Source organism: Dendrobates tinctorius, unplaced genomic scaffold, assembly GCF_039654945.1.
Source record: "Dendrobates tinctorius isolate UK_male_01 unplaced genomic scaffold, ASM3965494v1 ptg000214l, whole genome shotgun sequence".
In the NCBI taxonomy this organism is placed as follows: Eukaryota; Metazoa; Chordata; class Amphibia; order Anura; family Dendrobatidae; genus Dendrobates; species Dendrobates tinctorius.
The window spans coordinates 512,286-526,366 of NW_027361881.1; positions in this window are offsets into that span (position 1 = coordinate 512,286).

Consider the following 14,081-nt stretch of genomic DNA (forward strand, 5'->3'; position numbering starts at 1 on the left):
AGCAGTATTATAGTAGTTATATTCTTGTACATAGGGGCAGTATTATAGTAGTTATATTCTTGTACATAGGGGCAGTATAATAGTAGTTATATTCTTGTACATAGGGGGCAGTATTATAGTAGTTATATTCTTGTACATAGGGGACAGTGTTATAGTAGTTATATTCTTGTACATAGGAGCAGTATTATGGTAGTTATATTCTTGTACATAGGGGCAGTATTATAGTAGTTATATTCTTGTACATAGGGGGCAGTATTATAGTAGTTATATTCTTGTACATAGGAGCAGTATTATAGTAGTTATATTCTTGTATATAGGGGGCAGTATTATAGTAGTTATATTCTTGTACATATAATACTGCCCCTATGTACAAGAATATAACTACTATAATACTGCTCCTAGTAGTTATATTCTTGTACATAGGGGCAGTATTATAGTAGTTATATTCTTGTATATAGGGGGCAGTATTATAGTAGTTATATTCTTGTATATAGGAGCAGTATTATAGTAGCTATATTCTTGTACATAGGGGGCAGTATTATAGTAGTTATATTCTTGTACATAGGAGCAGTATTATAGTAGTTATATTCTTGTACATAGGGGCAGTATTATAGTAGTTATATTCTTGTACATAGGGGGCAGTATTATAGTAGTTATATTTTATATTCTTCTCCATAGGAGCAGTATTATAGTAGTTATATTCTTGCACATAGGGGCAGTATTATAGTAGTTATATTCTTGTACGTAGGGGGCAGTATTATAGTAGTTATATTCTTGTACGTAGGGGGCAGTATTATAGTAGTTATATTCTTGTACGTAGGGGGCAGTATTATAGTAGTTATATTCTTGTACGTAGGGGGCAGTATTATAGTAGTTATATTCTTGTACGTAGGGGGCAGTATTATAGTAGTTATATTCTTGTACATAGGGGGCAGTATTATAGTAGTTATATTCTTGTACATAGGGGGCAGTATTATAGTAGTTATATTCTTGTACATAGGGGGCAGTATTATAGTAGTTATATTCTTGTACATAGGGGGCAGTATTATAGTAGTTATATTCTTGTACATGGGGGCAGTATTATAGTAGTTATATTCTTGTACATGGGGGCAGTATTATAGTAGTTATATTCTTGTACATAGGGAGCAGTATTATAGTAGTTATATTCTTGTACATAGGAGCAGTATTATAGTAGTTATATTTTATATTCTTCTCCATAGGAGCAGTATTATAGTAGTTATATTCTTGCACATAGGGGCAGTATTATAGTAGTTATATTCTTGTACGTAGGGGGCAGTATTATAGTAGTTATATTCTTGTACATAGGGGGCAGTATTATAGTAGTTATATTCTTGTACATAGGGGGCAGTATTATAGTAGTTATATTCTTGTACATAGGGGGCAGTATTATAGTAGTTATATTCTTGTACATAGGGGGCAGTATTATAGTAGTTATATTCTTGTACATAGGGGGCAGTATTATAGTAGTTATATTCTTGTACATAGGGGGCAGTATTATAGTAGTTATATTCTTGTACATAGGGGGCAGTATTATAGTAGTTATATTCTTGTACATAGGGGGCAGTATTATAGTAGTTATATTCTTGTACATGGGGGCAGTATTATAGTAGTTATATTCTTGTACATAGGGGGCAGTATTATAGTAGTTATATTCTTGTACATAGGGAGCAGTATTATAGTAGTTATATTCTTGTACATAGGAGCAGTATTATAGTAATGTTCTTGTACATAGCATTATTATAGTAGTTATATTCTTGTACATAGGGGGCAGTATTATAGTAGTTATATTCTTGTACATAGGGGCAGTATTATAGTAGTTATATTCTTGTACATAGGGGCAGTATTATAGTAGTTATATTCTTGTACATAGGGGGCAGTATTATAGTAGTTATATTCTTGTACATAGGGGGCAGTATTATAGTAGTTATATTCTTGTACATAGGGGCAGTATTATAGTAGTTATATTCTTGTACATAGGAGCAGTATTATAGTAGTTATATTCTTGTACATAGGGGGCAGTATTATAGTAGTTATATTCTTGTACATAGGGGGCAGTATTATAGTAATTATATTCTTGTACATCGGGGCAGTATTATAGTAGTTATATTCTTGTACATAGGGGGCAGTATTATAGTAGTTATATTCTTGTACATAGGGGGCAGTATTATAGTAGTTATATTCTTGTACATAGGGGGCAGTATTATAGTAGTTATATTCTTGTACATGGGGGCAGTATTATAGTAGTTATATTCTTGTACATAGGGGGCAGTATTATAGTAGTTATATTCTTGTACATAGGGAGCAGTATTATAGTAGTTATATTCTTGTACATAGGAGCAGTATTATAGTAATGTTCTTGTACATAGCAGTATTATAGTAGTTATATTCTTGTACATAGGGGGCAGTATTATAGTAGTTATATTCTTGTACATAGGGGCAGTATTATAGTAGTTATATTCTTGTACATAGGGGGCAGTATTATAGTAGTTATATTCTTGTACATAGGGGGCAGTATTATAGTAGTTATATTCTTGTACATAGGGGCAGTATTATAGTAGTTATATTCTTGTACATAGGGGCAGTATTATAGTAGTTATATTCTTGTACATAGGGGCAGTATTATAGTAGTTATATTCTTGTACATAGGGGCAGTATTATAGTAGTTATATTCTTGTACATAGGGGCAGTATTATAGTAGTTATATTCCTGTACATAGGGGGCAGTATTATAGTAGTTATATTCTTGTACATAGGAGCAGTATTATAGTAGTTATATTCTTGTACATAGGGGCAGTATTATAGTAGTTATATTCTTGTACATAGGGGCAGTATTATAGTAGTTATATTCTTGTACATAGGGGGCAGTATTATAGTAGTTATATTCTTGTACATAGGGGCAATTTTTATTGTATAAAACCCACAAATACAATTAAAATAAACAGAATTCTTCCTTAACACAAAACATAAATTCTCATGAATGCATCAGACAATAATTACAGAACTAAATTAATACATTAGGAATAAAGGTAACTTAGAGTTCACTCCTGTGGAAGGAAGAATATGAAATGAACACTTTTAGTAACATGATCATGTTATTATCCCACAGACACATTCCTCCATAGTTTCCCATTACTCTGACTTTTCTTTATCTCTATCGCTCTTATCCATCTGAGCTCGGACAGTATCTTTGTGGCTGCGGTGACGGGATGGAAGGGCTCGCTGTGGAGGGACACTCGGGTTCTCATGTGCCAGTGGTAATACTTAATGGTGGTAATGATCAGGTACATTGTCCCCCTGTCGATGTTACCGTCAGTGGATGGGACTCCATAGATAATGTCAGGGTATCTCAGGGACAGCAGTCTGGGGATTTTCAGCTTGGTCGATACTTCCGTCCATATTTCCCTACCTCCCCAGCAATCACAAATAAAATGCTCCATGGTTTCCTCCTGCTGACAACCAAGGGGACAGTTCCGATCCAAAACACTTAAATATTTTAAGTCCCCCCTCACAAAGAGCTTCCCATGTAGCGACAGCCAAGCAATGTCAAAAAACTTTGCTGGAAGTCGCCTCCCGTTGAGGAATCGGAGACTGTCCTGAAGGGTCCTGGTGGCACAATCTCTTAGGGCCAGTGGAGAGTAGAAGAAAGTCCTACATATATGAGCACACAGATCTTTCCTCGTATTACTCTCAATGTAAGACCTCTCCAGTCCCCACCTCCTAACACACTTCAGACCATATTCCAGATACTGGGGGAGGTGGTCACCTGTCCATCTCCTCTTGAGACTGCCGCCTCGCACCCAAGATTCCGCAAAAGGCAATATCCAGTACCTGATACTATTCGCCCACAGGGAGCTACTGTTTGAATCCATGCTCCCAAAATGTACTTTCAGAAACAAGGAGTCAAAGAAAACCCTTGGATTCAACATATCCAGCCCGCCCCTCACTCCGCCGTAGGTACGTTATTCCCCTCTTTATCAGGTTCATCCTGTTCCCCCACAAGAGCTGGAAGAACAGGCTGAGGAGCCTTGCCGAGAAGGATTCTGGCAAAGGAAAAACGACAGAGACATATGTAACGGGGTCTACTCAAGCTGGGGTACCTCTTTCAGTACCACCCCATGTTTTCGGAGGTCCGCTCTGCGTTGGCTGGAGTCTGAATGAAAGACGCTGGCTGGAATTCCTTGGTTACATGGGCGCATATAAAAGATCACTGCTTCTCCATGTATTTCCAGTCTGACAACACTTTACTCACAGGACACAGAATATATCACACAGATACAGAGGGCCGGCCAACAGAAAATCGGCAGGCCAGACATGCATTACTAAAGCCGCAGGTGGCCGGAGCCTGCCGATGTTTACTGTGGGAATTACAAAGGTGGGGGGAGGGCGGACAAAAGGAGAATATCGTGTCCCCTCTGCCCAGGGGCGCAGCCTGTGGGCTGATGCATTAGGGACATGCATCTCACATAGAACCTATGATACATACATATAACTGCACAACATATTCTGGGTGCTGAGGGGTTCTGTAACACGTAACAACATACAAGAAAACGGGGACCAGGTACGTCTTCAACATAGCAACCCTTTCTCTGTAAGTCAGCCTCCAGTTCTTCCATCGCTGAACCTTTGCATTTCCGGTCTCCAATTTTTCCTCCCAATTTAGGCTGGCATTATCTTCCCTCCCAAATTTAACCCCTTAGATCTTAATATGGGTGGAGGCCTTAACAAACTGCGGCAGATCAAAGTCTGGGTCAGATTGCAATGTCCACAGAGCTTGACTCTTCTCAAGGTTGACCAGAGACCCGGAGGCCTCTGAGTAGCTTCTGATGGCTGCAGACAACATCGGCACCTCAAGAGGATTAGATATCACCAGCGTCACATCGTCCGCATAGGCAACAACATTCAGAGGCGAGCAGTGGGTGGACCGGCACCCCCTGAAAATCGCACTCCTGCAGTGACCTCAGAAACTGGTCTAGGGCAAAAACAAACAGGAGCATACTCATTGGGCAGCCCTGTCTCACCCCTGCCCCAACTCCAAAAGTGCCACCCTGCCAACCATTAATCAGAGGAAAGCTCACCGCCTCTCTGTACAACGTCTTCAGCCAATCCACAAATTGTCCCGGAATACCGAACTTTGACAAAGTGGCCCACAGATAGTCATGATCAACTCTGTCAAAGGCTTTAGCCTGGTCCAGACTAACAACATATCTCCCACACCGCAGAGCTTTACATCTCTCAAACATCTCCTGTATCGAGATGACTGCTCCAGAGATGTTCCGCCCTTTTACCGTGCCAAACTGAGAGCCTGCCAACAGTGCCGGGGACAAGCAGACTAACCTAGAAAACAGGATCTTCGCCAGAATCTTCCTGTCCACATTCAAGAGGGCAATTGGCCTCCAGTTCTTGATGTCACTCGGCTCCTTACCTTTAGACAGCAGAATTAACGAGGACACTCTCATGGATGGAGGCATCAGGTGATTTTCTAGACAATTTCTATACACATCCACGAGAATTAGAGCCAGGAGGTCTCTGAATTTCTTATAAAATTCTGCTGTTATACCATCCGGACCTGGTGCCTTCTTCAGATGGCACCAGGTCTCTGAATTTCTTATAAAATTCAGATGTTATACCATCCGGACCTTCTATCAATGGCCTCCTTAACTTCCTCCACCGTTAATTCTGCTGTCAAAGGAGAAAAGTCCAGATCATTAATATCAGATGTTGGAGTTGCCTCCAAGAATGGAGTCATTTTATGTTTATCCAAAACCTTCCTCTGAAACAAGTCAGTATAATAAGATCTCACCACCTCCAGGATACCCTCCCGAGATTCCTGCAATACACCCTGGGAGTCAATGAGACCTGTGACCAATTTATTGGCCACCCGCTCCCGGCAATTCTCAAAGGGATCAGTTGCCCCTAGACACCATAATCCCGTTCAAGAACCAGGGAGGTATACCTGCTGTACTGATACTGCCTTATCTCAGATTTCAACCGGTCGATCTTCTCTTTGTTACCCCCGCCCTCCGAATAGAGTGACTCCAATTCTTTGCGCAGCCTTAGGGTACCGTTACACCTAGCGATGCACCAGCGATCCCGACCAGCGATATGACGCGGTCAGGATCGCTGGTGCATCGCTAGGTGGTCGCTAGTGAGCTGCCACACAGGCAGATCTCACTAGCGACATCACTGGGGACGGGGGTCGCTACTTACCTGTCAGACGCGGCAATCCTGCGTCCTCCCGCCCGGCTCCACGCGTCGCTCGTCAGCGCCACAGGAAGCCCAGCAGGAAGTGGCCGACGAGGAATGGTCCAGGAGCTTCTCGCGCGATCAGCGATAACCAGTGGGGGAGCCGGTCGGAGGTAAGTATCACATGCAGCGATATCACTAGCAATATCGCTGCTATGTCACAAAATCGGTGACTTTACAGCGATATTGCTAGCGATATCGCAGTGTGTAACGGGGGCTTAAGGTACTAGCCATCAGCGTCCCTGAACTTGGGGAAACTGGCCCAGAATCTGTCCAGATCAGACATGAGCTTAACGCTGATATCATAGCCCTGTCTGTCTGGCAGATTGATGACCGCCAAGATATTAACCGGTGCAAACCCTATCTGGCGGCACAGAAGCTCCCTGACCACCAGCCTCCTGTCCGGCAGATCCTCCTTGGCACCTCTGTGCCTGAACCGCACCACATTCCTCCTTTTGAATGCCTGCCCGGTGTAATTGGCGCCGGAGGTAAAGGACGGAGCGCCGCGGCTCCAAACCTTACTGGGAGGGACCTGTGGGGCCACACTGGGCTGACTGACAGGGCGAGGGTCTGCAGTGGAGGGGCCTGTTGCACCTTGTGTGCTGGAAACCAAAGGGGGGAAATCACAAACATTTTGCACATTATTATCATCAATCTCAATAGCGTCATCAGGATGCGCAATGTCCACCACAGTCTCTGTACCCCCTTCAGCCCCCAACCCCACATGAACAGTATCAATATCCCCAGAATTAGTGCTCTCCTGGGCTCCAACAGTAGATGCAGTCTCATGTCCACTGTCTTGCTGTTGTGCTGGGCATGCTGGGACTTGTGGTACCGCTGGGATCTGAGCCTCTTGCTCCTGCTTGGGGTCTGCCGCAGGTAGTTGCGGCTGCTGGTGCAGTTTCTGACCCTCCTTAAAACAGAAGCTAGCGGGCTGCAGCACCGGCCGTACCTGCTGCCGGGTCCCACCTGGGACAATGTCTGTGCGGGAACCAGCAGAGTCCTGCGCGCAGGACCTAAACCGCTCCTGGTTACTATATGTCTCTGCCAGGGGCCCCATCCTCGCCAGCACACAGTCTATGTCCCGCACCACAGTCGCCAGCTCTACCCTTAGTGTGTTCAGTCTCTGGTCATATACAGAGTGATCCCCAGGATTAGCAGCCTTCACCTTGTAAATGCAGTCTATTTCCATTTGCAGAAGATTCCTCTGCTGCTGCAACTCACCCATCCTCCTGACCAGTCCTGGTATCGCCTCTGCCAGCTGTAGCTCTGGGGCTCGCGGCGGCTCCTTCTGGGGTCTTGTTTTAGGGGTTGACACCTTGGTTTTTAATATCGCTGGTTTTGTGACTCCAGCCTCCGCAACACTTTTACCGCTGCCACCAGCCTGCAACCTCGTGCGTCCAGAGCTCGCCATGCTGGTCACCACATGTCCCAGCTGAAGGTTCTCCTGGAGTGTTTGCTTCTCCAGAGATGTCCGTCTGTGTCTGCCTGGAGTGAGCTGCACACCTGAAGCTGGTGATGGACTCTGCCTCACCTTCTGTGCAGCCACCTGCCCTCCAGCACTCAGGTTCTCAGCAGAAGCTGCCTTCTGGGATTTCCTTCCAGGCTCTGGACACTGTTTGCCTTGACTGGCCAACTGTTTAACTGCAACATCCTTGCACACAGACAAAGCTTTCTCCTGTTTCTTTCCCGAACTGAGCTTCAACACAGGATCTTTCTCCATGCTGCTGGAACTTCCATTCCGAGGTTTATTTTCCCCAGAGGCAACTCTGGGATTTCCATCCACATGAGAAGGTTGGGAGTTTCCTCCAAGTGTAGGCCTGGAAGCCAGGGCCTTGCTTGGGGAGCTTCCCCGCCCAGGGTGGCCCCTCCCTGGGCTTGCTCCAGACATGAGGAGAACCACAGACACACAACCTCACAGCTAGGAGGCAGTATTATAGTAGTTATATTCTGTACATAGAGGCAGTATTATAGTAGTTATATTCTTGTATATAGGAGCAGTATTATAGTAGTTATATTCTTGTACATAGGAGCAGTATTATAGTAGTTATATTCTTGTACATAGGAGCAGTATTATAGCAGTTATATTCATGTAAATAGGGGCAGTATTATAGCAGTTATATTCTTGTACATAGGGGGCAGTATTATAGTAGTTATATTCTTGTACATAGAGGCAGTATTATAGTAGTTATATTCTTGTACATAGGAGCAGTATTATAGTAGTTATATTCTTGTACATAGGGGCAGTATTATAGCAGTTATATTCTTGTACATAGGGGGCAGTATTATAGTAGTTATATTCTTGTAGATAGGGGGCAGTATTATAGTAGTTATATTCTTGTAGATAGGGGGCAGTATTATAGTAGTTATATTCTTGTACATAGGGGCAGTATTATAGTAGTTATATTCTTGTACATAGGAGCAGTATTATAGTAGTTATATTCTTGTACATAGGGGGCAGTATTATAGTAGTTATATTCTTGTACATAGGAGCAGTATTATAGTAGTTATATTCTTGTACATAGGAGCAGTATTATAGTAGTTATATTCTTGTACATAGGGGCAGTATTATAGTAGTTATATTCTAGTACATAGCAGTATTATAGTATTTATATTCTTGTATATAGGGGCAGTATTATGGTAGTTATATTCTTGTACATAGGAGCAGTATTATAGTACGGTAATTATATTCTTGTACATAGGGGGCAGTATTATAGTAGTTATATTCTTGTACATAGGGGCAGTATTATAGTAGTTATATTCTAGTACATAGGGGCAGTATTATAGTAGTTATATTCTTGTACATAGGGGCAGTATTATAGTAGTTATATTCTTGTACATAGCAGTATTATAGTATTTATATTCTTGTATATAGGGGCAGTATTATGGTAGTTATACTCTGGTACATAGGAGCAGTATTATAGTACGGTAATTATATTCTTGTACATAGGAGGAAGTATTATAGTAGTTATATTCTTGTACATAGGGGGCAGTATTATAGTAGTTATATTCTTGTATATAGCAGTATTATAGTATTTATATTCTTGTATATAGGGGCAGTATTATGGTAGTTATATTCTTGTACATAGGAGCAGTATTATAGTACGGTAATTATATTCTTGTACATAGGGGGCAGTATTATAGTAGTTATATTCTTGTACATAGGGGCAGTATTATAGTAGTTATATTCTTGTACATAGTATTATAGTAGTTATATTCTTGTATATAGGGGCAGTATTATAGTAGTTATATTCTTGTACATAGGGGGCAGTATTATAGTAGTTATATTCTTGTACATAGGGGCAGTATTATAGTAGTTATATTCTTGTACATAGGGGGCAGTATTATAGTAGTTATATTCTTGTACATATGGGCAGTATTATAGTAGTTATATTCTTGTACATAGGAGGCAGTATTATGGTAGTTATATTCTTGTACATAGGAGCAGTATTATAGTAGTTATATTCTTGTACATAGGGGCAGTATTATAGTAGTTATATTCTTGTACATAGGGGCAGTATTATGGTAGTTATATTCTTGTACATAGGAGCAGTATTATAGTAGTTATATTCTTGTACATAGGGGGCAGTATTATAGTAGTTATATTCTTGTACATAGGGGGCAGTATTATAGTAGTTATATTCTTGTACATAGGGGCAGTATTATAGTAGTTATATTCTTGTACATAGGGGCAGTATTATAGTAGTTATATTCTTGTACATAGGGGCAGTATTATAGTAGTTATATTCTTGTACCTAGGGGCAGTATTATAGTAGCTATATTCTTGTACATAGGGGCAGTATTATAGTAGTTATATTCTTGTACATAGTATTATAGTAGTTATATTCTTGTATATAGGGGCAGTTTTATAGTAGTTATATTCTTGTACATAGGGGGCAGTATTATAGTAGTTATATTCTTGTACATAGGGGCCAGTATTATAGTAGTTATATTCTTGTATATAGGGGCAGTTTTATAGTAGGTATATTCTTGTACATAGGGAGCAGTATTATAGTAGTTATATTCTTGTACATAGGAGCAGTATTATAGTAGTTATATTCTTGTACATAGGGGGCAGTATTATAGTAGTTATATTCTTGTACATAGGGGCAGTATTATGGTAGTTATATTCTTGTACATAGGAGCAGTATTATAGTAGTTATATTCTTGTACATAGGGGGCAGTATTATAGTAGTTATATTCTTGTACATAGGGGGCAGTATTATAGTAGTTATATTCTTGTACATAGGGGCAGTATTATAGTAGTTATATTCTTGTACATAGGAGGCAGTATTATGGTAGGTATATTCTTGTACATAGGAGCAGTATTATAGTAGTTATATTCTTGTACATAGGGGGCAGTATTATAGTATATTCTTGTACATAGGGGGCACTATTATAGTAGTTATATTCTTGTACATAGGGGCAGTATTATAGTAGTTATATTCTTGTACATAGGAGCAGTATTATAGTCATTATATTCTTGTACATAGGGGGCACTATTATAGTAGTTATATTCTTGTACATAGGGGCAGTATTATAGTAGTTATATTCTTGTACATAGGAGCAGTATTATAGTCGTTATTTTCTTGTACATAGGGGCAGTATTATAGTAGTTATATTCTTGTACATAGGGGGCAGTATTATAGTAGTTATATTCTTGTACATAGGGGGCAGTATTATAGTAGTTATATTCTGGTACATAGGGGGCAGTATTATAGTAGTTATATTCTTGTACATAGGGGGCAGTATTATAGTAGTTATATTCTGGTACATAGGGGGCAGTATTCTAGTAGTTATATTCTTGTACATAGGGGCAGTATTCTAGTAGTTATATTCCTGTACATAGGAGCAGTATTATAGTAGATATATTGTTGTACATAGGGGCAGTATTATAGCAGTTATTCTGGTACATAGGGGCAGTACGAGTATTATAGTAGTTATATTCTTGTACATAGGAGCAGTATTATAGTAGTTATATTCTTGTACATAGGGGGCAGTATTATAGTAGTTATATTCTTGTACATAGGGGCAGTATGATAGTAGTTATATTCTTGTAGGTAGGGGGCAGTATTATAGTAGTTATATTCTTGTACATAGGGGGCAGTATTATAGTAGTTATATTCTTGTACATAGGGGCAGTATTATAGTAGTTATATTCTTGTACATAGGGGCAGTATTATAGTAGTTATATTCTTGTACCTAGGGGCAGTATTATAGTAGCTATATTCTTGTACATAGGGGCAGTATTATAGTAGTTATATTCTTGTACATAGAGGCAGTATTATAGTAGTTATATTCTTGTACATAGGAGCAGTATTATAGTAGTTACATTCTTGTACTTAGGAGCAGTATTATAGTAGTTATATTCTGGTACATAGGGGCAGTACGAGTATTATAGTAGTTATATTCTTGTACATAGGAGCAGTATTATAGTAGTTATATTCTTGTACATAGGGGGCAGTATTATAGTAGTTATATTCTTGTACATAGGGGGCAGTATTATAGTAGTTATATTCTTGTACTTAGGAGCAGTATTATAGTAGTTTTTCTTGTACATAGGGGGCAGTATTATAGTAGTTATATTCTTGTACATAGGAGCAGTATTATAGTAGTTATATTCTTGTACTTGCTAGGCAGTATTATAGTAGTTATATTCTTGTACATAGGGGGCAGTATTATAGTAGTTATTCTTGTACATGGGGCAGTATTATAGTAGTTATATTCTTGTACTTAGGAGCAGTATTATAGTAGTTATATTCTTGTACTTAGGAGCAGTATTATAGTAGTTATATTCTTGTATATAGGGGGCAGTATTATAGTAGTTATATTCTTGTACATAGGGGCAGTATTACAGTAGTTATATTCTTGTACATAGGGGGCAGTATTATAGTATTTATATTCTTGTACATAGGGGCAGTATTATAGTAGTTATATTCGTGTACATAGGAGCAGTATTATAGTAGTTATATTCTTGTATATAGGGGCAGTATTATAGTAGTTATAATCTTGTATATAGGAGCAGTATTATAGTAGTTATATTCTTGTACATAGGGGGCAGTATTATAGTAGTTATATTCTTGTACATAGGGGCAGTATTACAGTAGTTATATTCTTGTACATAGGGGGCAGTATTATAGTATTTATATTCTTGTACATAGGGGCAGTATTATAGTAGTTATATTCGTGTACATAGGAGCAGTATTATAGTAGTTATATTCTTGTACATAGGGGGCAGTATTATAGTAGTTATATTCTTGTATATAGGGGGCAGTATTATAGTAGTTATATTCTTGTACATAGGGGCAGTATTACAGTAGTTATATTCTTGTACATAGGGGGCAGTATTATAGTAGTTATATTCTTGTATATAGGGGGCAGTATTATAGTAGTTATATTCTTGTACATAGGGGCAGTATTACAGTAGTTATATTCTTGTACATAGGGGGCAGTATTATAGTAGTTATATTCTTGTATATAGGGGGCAGTATTATAGTAGTTATATTCTTGTACATAGGGGCAGTATTATAGTAGTTATATTCTTGTACATAGGAGCAGTATTATAGTATTTATATTCTTGTACATAGGGGCAGTATTATAGTAGTTATATTCGTGTACATAGGAGCAGTATTATAGTAGTTATATTCTTGTACATAGGGGGCAGTATTATAGTAGTTATATTCTTGTATATAGGGGCAGTATTATAGTAGTTATAATCTTGTATATAGGAGCAGTATTATAGTAGTTATATTCTTGTACATAGGGGGCAGTATTATAGTAGTTATATTCTTGTACATAGGGGGCAGTATTATAGTAGTTATATTCTTGTACATAGGGGGCAGTATTATAGTAGTTATATTCTTGTACATAGGGGGCAGTATTATAGTAGTTATATTCTTGTACATAGGGGGCAGTATTATAGTAGTTATATTCTTGTACATAGAGAGCAGTATTATAGTAGTTATATTCTTGTACATAGGGGGCAGTATTATAGTAGTTATATTCTTGTACATAGGGGGCAGTATTATAGTAGTTATATTCTTGTACATAGAGAGCAGTATTATAGTAGTTATATTCTTGTACATAGGGGGCAGTATTATAGTAGTTATATTCTTGTACATAGGAGCAGTATTATAGTAGTTATATTCTTGTACATAGGAGCAGTATTATAGTAGTTATATTCTTGTATATAGGAGCAGTATTATAGTAGTTATATTCTTGTACATAGGAGCAGTATTATGGTAGTTATATTCTTGTACATAGGGGCAGTATTATAGTAGTTATATTCTTGTACATAGGGGGCAGTATTATAGTAGTTATATTCTTGTACATAGAGAGCAGTATTATAGTAGTTATATTCTTGTACATAGGGAGCAGTATTATAGTAGTTATATTCTTGTACATAGGGGGCAGTATTATAGTAGTTATATTCTTGTACATAGGGGGCAGTATTATAGTAGTTATATTCTTGTACATAGGAGCAGTATTATAGTAGTTATATTCTTGTATATAGGGGCAGTATTATAGTAGTTATATTCTTGTACATAGGGAGCAGTATTATAGTAGTTATATTCTTGTACATAGGGAGCAGTATTATAGTAGTTATATTCTTGTACATAGGAGCAGTATTATGGTAGTTATATTCTTGTACATAGGGGCAGTATTATAGTAGTTATATTCTTGTACATAGGGGCAGTATTATAGTAGTTATATTCTTGTACATAGAGAGCAGTATTATAGTAGTTATATTCTTGTACATAGGGAGCAGTATTATAGTAGTTATATTCTTGTACATAGGGGGCAGTATTATAGTAGTTA